The 13,209-nt window shown below is 41.2% G+C and overlaps 1 protein-coding gene across 1 annotated transcript in view; it reads right to left on the minus strand.

Moving 5' to 3' along the window:
• The window catches only part of pmepa1 (prostate transmembrane protein, androgen induced 1), a 112,256-nt gene extending 99,778 nt beyond the window's left edge, over positions 1 to 12,478 (minus strand). The window contains exon 1 of the mRNA XM_087840878.1: positions 12,441 to 12,478. The gene's annotated coding sequence lies outside the window, so the exon portion shown is untranslated. The remainder of the gene's footprint in view (positions 1 to 12,440) is intronic.
• Between the last annotated feature and the right edge of the window lie 731 nt (positions 12,479 to 13,209).

Here is a 13,209-nt window from a genome sequence, read left to right on the forward strand (position 1 = left end):
TGTTTAACAATTCGATTCTTTATCGATTCTCTTATCGATTATTTTTTTTTAAAAAAAGGAGAACACTAAGGTCAATTAGCTTAGATCTTTGTTTTATATCTTCTCTTTGAACAAGATAGAAATTTAGGAGTAACATGGCCTTACAAACCCAACAGTGAGATCTTAACAGATCCAACCTACGGCTCTTCAATGGGGTGTCACAGGGTCCCCAGGAAAAAAAATTGTGAATGTAAAATAATAAAATAAATATTCTTCTGTAGCAATTACACAAGAATATCCAATAATGTCCCTGCCTACAATTAAACACATTCACTTACCGAAAATCGGGGACATCTGCTGTGGCAAATGGGTGCAAGCCTTTGACCACAAACTGAGTCACTGCTCGGTGACATTCGTCTATCCTGGCCTGAAAGGAGACGCTACCGGTAGACTGCAGCGAGAACTGCCAGCATCTGAGCCAGCCAGACTCTGTCTGTCTCTCTCATCATGGTCACCTAAATGCACAGTAATGGCAGGTTTTGTAATAAGGCAGATCGCGCTAACATAATACGCACTGTTAGTTGATTATTTACCTGCCGTATTAACGGGAGAGGACGTGCAAACGTTACCGCTGCTGCTGGGTTGAGATTCACGAGTCCGGAGCGACATTCATTTAAGGTCATCGCGTGTTTTGTGAGCAAATGCTTTTGCATATTCGTAGTGTTTCCTCCCTTAAATGAAATATCTACTTTGCAAGTATTGCAAGTTGCCCTGTTGTCATCCGTTCTCGTAAAGTATAACCAAACTTTTTAGCGTTTGAGCCGCCATGTTTCCTGCCAGGTAAATGACGCTCCGCAACGTGGTGACGTCATTCGGGGCGACTGGAATCGATAAGGGAATCGTTTGCAAAAATGGCAAACGATTCCAAGGAATTGAAACAGTGGGAACCGGTTCTCAACAGGAACCGGTTTTCGATACCCATCCCTAGGTGAAAAATAAATGTAATCCATTAATTCAGAATAAGGCTGTAACATGACAAAATGTGCAACAAGTGAAATGCTGTGATTGTTTTCCACAAGCATGCCACGTTGTTTAAGACTGACAAATGTTACATACAATTCAGTAACAGAGACAAAGATGAACTTTCTACAGTGAAACAGGTAACTTTTAAAAGGTAAGCAAAATAAAAGGTGATTAATCACTGAGCGGTTTCAGCATTGGACTTTTTGGGCAGCAGAAAGTGAACCCACCCTAACTGTCAACCCATATGCAGTTTCAACACATTTTGTTTTTGCTGACTCATGACACGAAAACATGAACCAAAAGAAATATGGGATAGTCTGATACAACATTAGGCAATATTATTGGTTAGTCAGCTTTAGAGGATTCATGCTAATCGCATCCTATTCATGCATGACTACATTCACCAACTAAGAGGCTGAACTGCATGCTAAGACATGACACAAGCAGTGCCAGGGTGTTCAAGGTTTTAATTTTTTTCAATTTTCTATTAGCTTAGATTCCACATGATTGTTTACAGCGGTTACAACCCAGTTGCTCTGTAGAAAGGGGATTAAAAATAATCAACCAGATGGAGAACCACAGATAGTATTTAATAAGTAAAGCTTTAGTTTACTGGACAACCACAGGACACAAATTTTGAGGAACAAAGACTCAAAGTTACCCGTCTCACGTTTGAAAGGTCTCTGTTCTTGGAAGTAAAACAACAGTAGACCTCTAACAGGTTTCGTCATTTTTTTCTGTGAAATGCAGGGTGTGGGCACCGATTGGAAGTAAGGGTTTGTCTACCCTAATTAATGCAGAAAGTAGTTGTTAGTCATTTCAGAGGGAAAAGTGCCACTGTTATGCCACCAGCCTCATGCTGAACATTGTGGTTATCACCATCTTAGCTTTTGAAACCAGGCTTAATGAGCAATATGCAAATTGCATATCACTAAAACTCTAAAGCATACTAGATTTTACACTTTTTAGTTCATGTATCAATGTATCTCCTGAAACAGGACTTTTTTTTTCTTGTTTACTTTGTCTTTGTCTGTCTAGCTTCAACTTTAATGAATTGTCATACTTCCACTGCTGTCATATTGGGTTTGTCTGCTCAGCACCAGTAACTGGTGAACACTGTGGAGAATTTAGCGGCTAAGGAGCCTGATATTGCCCTCAAGAGTTGGTAACGCTAAGAAAGATGTGAAATATTGGGTTCACGATAACATGTGCCATCTGCTTCATCTGTAGGGGGCTATAATGTTTTTGTGACCTGAAACAAAAGTTTTTTGTAAATTTAAAGTTACCTCAAACTGAAAGGCATCTTTAAACTAACCAATGTAAATGTAGTTTAAATGTAACTAGATGTTGATTTAATATTGTAAAAAATAATATATGTAATAGTCACATAAATTTATGTACAAATTTATGACAATTATTTTTGTCCAGATTGTACAGTATGTCTAAAGTCAAATTAGTCTTTTTTCATAGAGCAAAAAACAAATAGGAAATAAAATTGTGTAAAATCAAGTCTGCATGTCCACATGTGTTTTGTGGACTTGGAGAAGGGATTTGACTATGTCTGTCAGGGTGTTCTATGGGAGATGGATGGGGCTTGAAAGGGCTTGGTCTGCATAGCTGGCAATAAGTTGGACTCGTTCCAGGTGGGACTGGATTCCTTCAAGGCTGCCCTTTGTCACTGATTCTGTTCGTCCACTTGGGCGGTCTCAAAATTTCACCTCTGCTTTTGGTGGATGATGTGGTTCTGTAGGCATCATCAGGTGGTGGGTTCCAGCTCACACTGGAGGGGTTTGCGGCCGAGCGGTGAGAGTCAGAATCAGCACCAGCACCTTCAAGTCTGAGGCCATGGTCCTCAGCCAGAAAAGGGCCGAGTGCCCACTGCCAGTCAGGGACGAGTTACTGACCTAAGTGACGGAGTTTAAGAATCTTAGGGTCTTGTTCATGAGTGAGAGGAGCAGGAGAACCATAGATGGATTGGTGATGCACTGGTCCGTTGTGGTCAAGAGAGAGCTGAGTGTAAATGCAAAGCTCTTGATTTACTGGTAGATCTACGACTCCAACCTAAACTATGATTATAAGCTTTGACCGAAAGAACATGATTGCGGACACAAGTGCCGGAAATGAGGTTTCTCCGAAGGGTGGCTGGCCTCTCCCTTAGAGATAGGGGGAGTTCAGCTATCTGGGAGGGACTCAGAGAGGAGACGCTACTCCTCTACATTGAAAAGAGCCAGTTGAGGTGGGTCAGGCATCTGACGAGGATGTTTCCTGAGCGCCTCCTGCATGAGGTGTTCTGGGCATGTCCCACTAGGCGTTGGCTCCGTGGCAGACAAAGGACACGCTTTCGGCTGGCCTGGAAACACCTCGGTCTTCTCCTGGACAAGCTGGAGGAGGTTGCGAGGGAGAGCGAGGTCTGAGCTTTTCTGCTTCGGCTGCTGCCCCCGCAATTTTTCTTATTTTTCTTATATTAAAATGTCTCAGTGATTAAATGCATAACTACTCTAGTTACCAACATAAAGAAGAGTTTCACTGGTGTGCCCACTTAAGATCAAAGTGGGCTGGCCCACAATGTAAAATGAGTTTGACATCCCTGCTGTAAGGTCTGTACCTCAAAATGTACTTGGTGATGCCTTTTATTGTGAAATGGTGCTATAAACATAGAATTGATATTAAACTGCAGACTAAACTGAGGGATGAAAGACACAGATTATAGTTTTTTATGTTGTTCTGTCCATTATCCACGGTCTGTAGGTAAAAGTGCAAGAGTCAAATATCTGAATCTGGACATGTTGTTAACATTTTCTTTCAACTTTATAAGGAGTTTCCCCATTTTAACTGTGGTTCAGTTTGTTTTTATAAAGATATTAGATTAAATGTCCAATTCTCACAATAGTAAAGAATCTTGCCAAAAATGGATCCAAATCTGGATGAACTGCAGAGGTTAATCACTTTTAAGCTAGATCAAACTTCACCTCTTGCAAAAAATAAAAAATAATAATAATAATAAAAAATAATAATAAAATAAATCCATCTATCTTTTGAGTAATCCTGCTAACAAAGAAAAAACCAAACCCACTGCATGACTTCACTACAAGAGGTGTGATTATTAGACCTGACTGTAACTTGTGGATTACAGTTTGTGATTACTAATGTGATTTAAACTGAGCACAAACACTTGATTCGATGTTTATGCAGTATCTAGACTCTTGATTAAAGCATATGCATTAGTTTAAAACAATTACTCATTGATAATTCACAGGTATATTAGTATAATACATTGCACTAATGTGGCCCAATATACATTCCCCACCACAGTGTTTTTTGGTGGGGAATGTGAACCCCCCCCTTCTGAAGGAAGGGGATCACAGTGCATGCTTGCATTCATGGTTCCCTCAATTAACTGTAGCTCCCCAGTGCCAGCAGCAGTCATGCAGCCCCAAACAATGACAACCCACCACCATGCTTAACTGTAATAATAATAATGGATTAGATTTATATAGCGCTTTACAATGCCACTATTCATTCACTCTCGCATTCACACACTACGCTGTGGCTACAACCGTAGCCACAGCTGCCCTGGGGCAGACTGACAGAAGCGAGGCTGCCATATCGCGCCATCGGCCCCTCTGGCCAACACCAGTAGGCCAGGACAGAGAGCCCAGGGATCGAACCGGCAACCTTCCGGTTACAGATACGCTTCCCAACCCCCTGAGCCATGGTTGCCCCAAGACACACTTGTCTTTGTACTCCTCACCTAGTTGCCGCCACACACCCCTGACACCATCTGAACCAAAAAAGTTTATCTTGGTCTCATCAAACCACAGGACGTGGTTCGAGTAATCCATGCCCTTAGTCTGCTTGTCTTCAGCAAACTGTTTGCGGGCCTTCTTGTGCATTATCTTTAGAAGAGGCTTTCTTCATGGACGACAGCCATCAGGCTGATCCTCCATGCCTGGCAGCACTCATACATGTATTTTCAAAAGACAACCTCTGGATATGACACTGAGCATGTGCAGTCAACTTCTTTGGTTGACCATGGCGAGGTTTGTTTCTGAGTGGAACTGTATGGTCTTGGCCACTGTGCTGCAGCTCAGTTTCAGGGTGTTGGCAATATTTTTATAGCCTAGGCCATCTTTATGTAGAGTAACTTTTTTTTCAGATCGGCAGAGAATTCTTTGCTATGATGTGCCATGTTAAACATCCAGTGAAGTTGAGAGAGTCTGAGAGCAATAACACTAAGTTCAACACACTTGTTCCCCATTTGCACCTGAGACCTTGTAACACTAATGAGTCACATGACACCAGTGAGGGAAAATGGCTAATTGGGCATAATTTGGCCATTTTCATTTAGGGGTGTACTCATTTTTGTTTCCAGCGGTTTTGGCAATAACGGCTGTGTGTTGAGTTATTTAGAGTGACAGCAAATTTACACTGTTATACAAGCTGTACACTGACTACTTTACATTGTATCAAAGTGCCAAATCTTCAATGTTGTCCCATGAAAAGATATAGCAAAATATCAACAAAAATGTGAAGGGTGTACTCACTTTTGTGAGCCACTGTAACTACTCTTGTTATTACTTAAATGAAAAAAACTTTACAGGCAATGTCTGATTAAAGTCTAGACGCCAGCTAACAAGACATCCCCAAATACTGTCTCAAAATGCTGCTCTGCTAAATCTTTACCTTTGTGAGTCTCCCTGCATTCAGTTTTGTATGCTCAGGTGGGCTGAGATCAAGGGGACTGACTTTGTCATTAATATCTCTTTTTTTTTTTTTACATAAGAAACTCTTGAATTGCTTTTGCAGTATGCTTTTGAGCACATTGCCTCAAACATGATACATAACATAACATAACATAAAGAATGTGGCTAAACCTGATATACACACAACAAACTGAAAAACAGACAGACAGACAGACAGACAGACACACACACACACACACACACAGCAACAATACAATAGTAATATTTGCTTTCAGACAGGCTTGTCATCTCCCAAAGGAACTGGAGCTCTTAAGTGTTTAGTAGGTGCCTCCCCGTGGCTGAGAAGTAAACTGAACTATACCAGTGTCACGGCCAGGGGATCAGCAGGCCGCTGACTAGTAGTTCTCTCGCTCTCTCTCTCTCTCTCTCTTGCTCTCTCTCTCGCTCTCTCGCCAGGGCGGAACTCATGGTGGGTTCACGCCCTCGGCCCACGCCCCTCTGAAGAGGAAACACCTGGGCCTCATCAGCGCAGCCAGCATTTAAGCCAGGGAGTGGCTTCTACTCATCGCTGGATCGTTGTGTGTGACTCGCGTTAGTGCAGCCCGGCTCTGAGCAAGTTCTCTTTTTCCCTGCGCAAAACCTCTGACGTGTATTTCTTTCTGTACATAGATCCCCTGGACCCGACCCTGCATTCCCCGAGCGGATTCCTTTGTGTGAGTGTCTGGAGAGAGTCAGAAGAAGAACGAGTGTCTTTTCCCTCCCTGGATTTCCCCGGAGCCTTTTTCCCTGTCACTGCTTTGTATAAAGCACTACCCCCTCTGCACTGTTTGTAAATACACCTGGTGGAATTGTAATAAATACTGTGCCTCTGAGTCCTGCGTGTGAGTCCTCCAGCGAACCGTGACAACCAGTCTGTTCTATTTGCACTGCTTAGATTTCCCCCCATGAATATATAAATAAAATGAGTATTAGTTGTCATTTTTCTCTTAAAATGTGGACACTAAATTGAAATCTCTTTTTCAAGAGAGACCTGACCAAGATGGAAGCACACCTAGAACAGCAATAAATAAATAAATAAATAAATTCTTTATTTTGTGTAGTATTTTCTTCTCCTAAATAACTTTCTGTATATTGTTTATGTGATCAAAATACACTGAAACAATCTTTACAAGTAAACATAACATTTTGATCATTAAGAAAAAAGTTCCGGTCAAAATGAACTTATAGTGCTTCAGCATACCAAGACATTTTGGACGATATCGTGCAACAATTTCATTTCATATCAAATTCCTTGTGGTTATGAAACGACCTGCCACAGTTTGTGGATGGTCCCTTCCTTTTCCAGCACGGCTGGACACCAGTGCACACAGTAAGGTCCTTAAAGGCATGGATGAGCAAGTTTGGCTTGTATTAAGTCCTGACATCAACCCAATGCTACAGTTTTGGATTAGAGTAGAGCTTGTGAGGCAGGCATTCTGGTCCAACATCAGTGTCTCACCTCACAAATGTGCTTATGGAAGAATGGTCAAAAATTCCCAGCACAACACAAAATTGCCAAATTGTATCAAAGTTTAAACCACTTAATTAAGAATGAGGGTGCAGAAAAGCCTAAATGTAATATCCTTGTATGATGACACATGGTCTCAGACAATTCTTACATGACCCAGCATTTTTCAAATGCAAACTTTCTTATTATAAGTTACCACAGCTGCCAGAAAGGGACATATTTCTGGCTAATCCTAATCAGTGGTCGTGGGTCTCTCTCTGGAGTTGCTGCATGGAGGGTGTAACGTCTATGATAAGTGGTAAGGCTTGTGTCCAGGTGTGGATTAAGCCATCCTTAGCTTCCAGGTTAGGAAAAGAGGAGCAGAAGATATTCAAATACATCTCTCCACAGCTGCTGATGAATTCAACAAAAACAAGAAACAGTTTGTTAAAAACACCTGGAGGTATATTTCACCACTGATTTATCAGTGACATCCATTTACTCAAAAATTACTAATAAGTGGATCACTGGATTATACAGTTTACAATTTCAACAGTGTACTATATAAAATGTAACTATATATGCCAGATGTGTTGTGTTGCTTGTGTGATTTTTTAAAAGGACTCTACAAAACTTTACAGTACTCATGCTACTTTACCAAACTTTTGATAGCAAGGTGTGCAGTTCCTGCTTTAAATGCATTCACTCTTTAGATTCAGAAATCTAAGCGATCAGATTTTGAACCATCCAGAAATAGGTGCGCCCGTATATTAAAATAAATGAACTTCAGTCAATAGAGAACTAAGAGCTATTATTCTAATCACCTTGTCTCAATTCTTTTAACTCTAAGCCCCACAAAGGTATGCAGTAACATCTGGACTGATGAGTTTACAGACAGCATTTTAATCATGAGTTTAAAGGCCGTAGGTTGCAACTATTGCTCTAACACTGTATATAAAGTAACAGGTCAAATTTTCATAGTCTAACATGATCTTAAAAGCGTGGGGCTATATGCGGTGATGTTAGCATTAGCCAAGTCAGCACGTTACCTTCAACAGGTGGTCAGGCTGTCTTCAGGGCCACACTCGGAGCCTCAGCTCTGCATTTGACTGAAGAGTCCCTTCATTCTTCATATATCTTTGTTGGTTAGAGTCTAAATACCAAGGCTGATGGCCTTTGTATAAGCACACACATGTTTTAGCAGTGCAAACCTGCACAGCCAAAAGCCGGGCAGCAAGAATGTGTCTGTCTAACCAATTCGAGCAGGGGTGCTGAAGTAGGGATGCATCTAAAAGCTGCCGGATAGTAGCTATTGGGGACTGGGATTGGGCACCCCTGAATTACAGAGCTCCTTGCATCGCATCACACAGCTGATTTGCATTATTTTGGTATTTTGGAAATGGGATAACTAACCCAATAGTTAATCTGTTAGCTACTCCAGCAGTTAATCCCAAAGCCAATCCATTTGCTAATATAATAACTAATCTGTGAGCTAACAGGAAAAGGAAATGCAGTGAGAAAATGGATTCTCAAATGAGAAGAGGATTTGATATTTTAAATGTCAGAAATACATTGTTGATTTTTGAATCCATTTACTTATTTTTATTTTTTTAAATTTCATTAAAAAAAACACTATCATGGTTTGAAGTCGGGTGACTCCGTGTTTAGGTTTTGTTTATTCTATGTTCTGGGATTTTGTGGGATTTTTCGTGGTTTTGTCTTTTGTATTTCATGTTCCTTAGTTATTCTTTAGCACCTCTGTGATTTTCCAGCCTTTAGATCTAGTCTCTGTGCCTCCTGGTATTGTGCCTTGTGTTCCTGGTTATTTTGACGGTCCCATGTCCTATGTCAGTGTATCTAGTTTTACCTCTCCATGTCTCGTTATGTCTTTCTAGTCCCAGCTGTGTTTCCCTCCTGTTTCCCATTCCCTCATTATTCCCTTGTATATTTAAGCCCTGTGTATTCCTTTGCCCTTTGTCGCGTTGTACCACCTCATGTGTGTAAGGCTCCCCGTTTTTCTGGTTTGAATGTTAGTTCCATGTTTCTAGTTTCAGTTTTCGTTTCCCAGTGTTTTTTTTCTTCTAGTTCTCATATTCTGGGTTTAGTTTTTTGTGTGTGTGTGAATTTTTGTTTATGGACAATTCTCCTAGCAATAAAGCTGCCAATTTGAATTCACCTTTTGCATTTGAGTCCTGCATTTTAGAGATGAGCGGATCGATCCAAATATTGATAGTATACCAACACTATTATTGGTATCGGATGGATACTAACACAATTGGATCAATACTTTGCTTTTATCCTTCAAGTTTAGTATGTAGCCTGCTGAACTGTGTTAATTATTTCTTTGGAAAAAGTTAACCTCAAACATGCACTATGAAAAATGTCCAAACCTTTTTGTGTGCTTTAGAGACAGAAAAATTTCATTCCAGGTCTCCAAAAACCCAGTTTCAAAACACATGAAAAGCTGAAAGGTATGTTTTGTTGAGTTAATTAATTATTGATAAAAGTAACAGTCATCAGTGATATAGTGGTGATTAAAATGTGTTCAGAATTTGCAAATTGAGAATTCATCTCATGAGTCGTTGCACACTAATCTCCCTCAATTAGCTGCCTGAATAACTCTCGTGTGGCTCTCCTGTTTGGCTTCTCTTGTCCTTGTCTAGTCTTGTCTAACTCTTAGAAACTCTCTCCGTCTTGTTCTCTAAATCACGAAATTATGGATTTGATCAATTGGTCTCTTAACGCAATTGACATTTGTTGCTGGATACACGATAGACAGCTGGGAGAAGCAGCAGGTCATGTGTCTGGCAACACTCTCAATGGAGGACGTTGAAGACATCTACCTATTGGGAACCATGATAACGGGGTTCTTGCTGATTGGAGCTGGCACGGCCCTGGCTTATCGACAACTAATGGAAGCGGTTACAGCCGGATTGATGTGGATAGAGCCACGAGTACGCAGAAAAACTGAGTACCTTAACTGAGGTGTGATTATGGACATGACTGCAATTTGTAGATTACAGTTTGTGATTTTTAAAACCTGTGTGCTTACTTAAAAATGTACAGACTACTTGTAACATCATTTAAACAGAGTAAACGCCTGCAAACATCACACAGTGAGCATGAAGTTGGATTAGCAACACTGCCTCATCAATCCATGAGGCAGCGATGATTTTGAACCAGTGTTACCAGATCTTTGAAGCTGATTCAATTCCAAGACATAGTTAGGTTACATATCAACTTGTACATCCTTGTTCTGAACTGAGAAGAACTGGCCTCTCCTTCCTCTCATCAAGAATTCATTTGCCAAGAAAAAGTTTCTGTCTTTCAACATATTCAGTCCAGTTGATGCCTCCCTCAGCAAAATATGTGAGCGAGTTCGATCGTATCCACAGTGCTAACTAACTGTAAACTGCTACTTCAAACCCAAGCTCACAACAAACAGCTTTTTTTCTTTTGTTTTTTATTCTCGTCATCAAAAAGGTGTTATCTCAGGATAATGATAAATGGAAAGTTATGCACCTTTGTAGAACTTTTAATGATTTTTTTCTTGTTGCTTCTAGAGGAAGCCACATCACTTACAGTTGCATGCTCTGCCAAGCCCAAAGGTTCCAGGATGCAGCACCCACAAACACAGTCACTCTCTTTATATTGGTAAATAGTCTTCCCAAAGCTTCCTGGTTCCAACTCTGGTTATCCCTAGAAGTTAATCACCTTTAAACTTGATCAAACTCCACCTTTGGCAAAGATTGTCATCTAAATCCATCTATTGTTTTGAGTAATCCTGCTAACAAAAAAACCAAACCCATTGTATGACCTCACTGCCAGAAGTATAATTATGAACCAGACTGCATTTTGTGGATTACAGTTTGTGATTTTTAAAACCTGTGTGCTTACATACTGATTGTAACATCGAAAAACGCCTGGATCTCCTCCGTGCCTGCTTCATACTCTGGGGGGCAGGGCTATGGCTCCCCACACCCTCCAGCCAATCGTTACATGGAGAAACCTTCTGAATACAAGCGCGCTCACACACATTGTGTGCTGTCGGTCTTACGTGCTGCACAATAAAATTCAATATTTAAAGTATTTACTGTTACTTACACTTATCTAGGTTATTGCTTAATAATAACTTAAAATAAAGTAAATAAATAAATAATGATAACAAAGGTCAATCAAATGGACTAACACGGCAAGCTCTTTGCTGTAATTCAAATTTAATTTTAAACTAGAAAGTGAAAATTTCAGTAGAAATTTTAAGTGTGCCTATGCCGCTGCTAATCAGTGTAGTTTGCCATTCATACGGCTACAGAGAGCAAAACTCAGCAGAGCAGCCATTCTCCACCATGAACTATGGTAAAAAAAAACACCGCTCACGCCTCACAGATGACAGCTTACAGTTTTGTGTAAAGATGAGGTGACTTTGTACAGCCCCGATTTGCAGCCGCTGTGCACAGAGGTTCATGAGCAGAAGTCCCATTGTACCACGGCAGACCCGACAATGTTTGCATGAACACGCTTTGTAGCATTACTTTATTGACCACTTTTCACACATGGTTGCTGTACCCACACAGCCGGCTGTAGCTTTTCATCTCACAGCCCGACACACACCAAAAAAACAGCCGAGAGAGCACAGACTTTACGCCTCAGAGGCGTGATTGCAGATGCCGCTCAGGTGGGTCCACCTCTCCTGCAGTGGCACTGCAGACCACGCCCGCCACACACATCAAACACATAAAATAAATATTTATGCACTTTTGCATTCACTTATTTTTACACAGTGTTCTGAATGATTAACAATGGCCTACAGCCAATCTTGTGTATTATTATACAAACTTTGTTTGTAAGATTCAGATAACTATTTAATAAAAGATAAATATTTTATATGAGAGTAAGAAAGAAAAGTATTTCTTTGTGCCCCCATTTCCCTACCTGGCCCCCTGGCAAAAGCTTTGCTAGATCCGCCCCTGCACAGTTACCAGCTGTCAGCTACTTAGAAAAGGATCCTGGTGTTATTTGTCTCTCAGAAACAGTTCATAACTTCAACTCATTCATGTCACCTAAAAGGTAAACCTGTTTCTCCATCACCAGTTCAGCTCTGATGATTCAGTAAGGACATCTCCTGGTTTGGACCAGCCGTTTTTACAGCTGTGTCTCCAGCAAACATCAGCTCCATCGTGCTACAAATAAACTACACCTAAACTCGGTTTATATCTGACCCAAATAGAGTGCAGTTCATAACTTCTTACCTGAAATTCAGTTCACCTCGCGCTCCTGCCTTCGGTTTCCCTTATCCACGATTGAGCTCCGCGTCAGCCACCACCGGTCGATCGGCGGCCGCCTCGCCGCCTCCTATGTCTCTTTCCCCGCATGTTCTTTCTGTCAGGGCTAGCTGCCTTCTGTTGGAGCTCCGCGTTAGCCACCACCAAACAACTCAGTTATTTTTCCCACATCGACCAGCATCTGGACAACCACCTTTCACTGTTTATACCGTTACTAAATGAATAAATGAATTATCGGCCCATATAAACGAAAAATAAGTCCAGCTGAGAAACAGCTTGGCGATCAATCGGGTGGTGAAACGAGTGTCAGCAGCCTCACTGTAAGCCAAGCCCGGGTGCTTTTTAGCGAAGAGACGCTAGCCGCGCTAGCTACTTAGCCGCGCTAGCAGCAACATCATAAGTTGCTAATATGGGATGTTTTGACAAAACGAGCAGATATTTGACGTTTACACACCTACATTCTCGCCTGAAAATATCTTAAAAGTTTATTTTGTGACCTAGAAACAGTAATAAAAGCAATATATTAAACGAAGTGGTGGCCGCCATTGTTTCACTCGGTAGAGGCGTGCTATGAATTGTGGGATATGGAGTTTTCCACCAAGCATACACCCTTGCGGTTACCGTAACTATTCAATGGTTCGCGCAACCTTAAAAATTCCAATGGTTCCTGAAAGCAGCGACGCTGTGCGCGCCGTTGACATTGTCGTCATTACGGTAATCCAAATACGGGCCAGGC

Source organism: Neolamprologus brichardi, chromosome 5 (assembly GCF_056152115.1).
Source record: "Neolamprologus brichardi isolate AB-2024 chromosome 5, ASM5615211v1, whole genome shotgun sequence".
NCBI lineage: Eukaryota > Metazoa > Chordata > Actinopteri > Cichliformes > Cichlidae > Neolamprologus > Neolamprologus brichardi.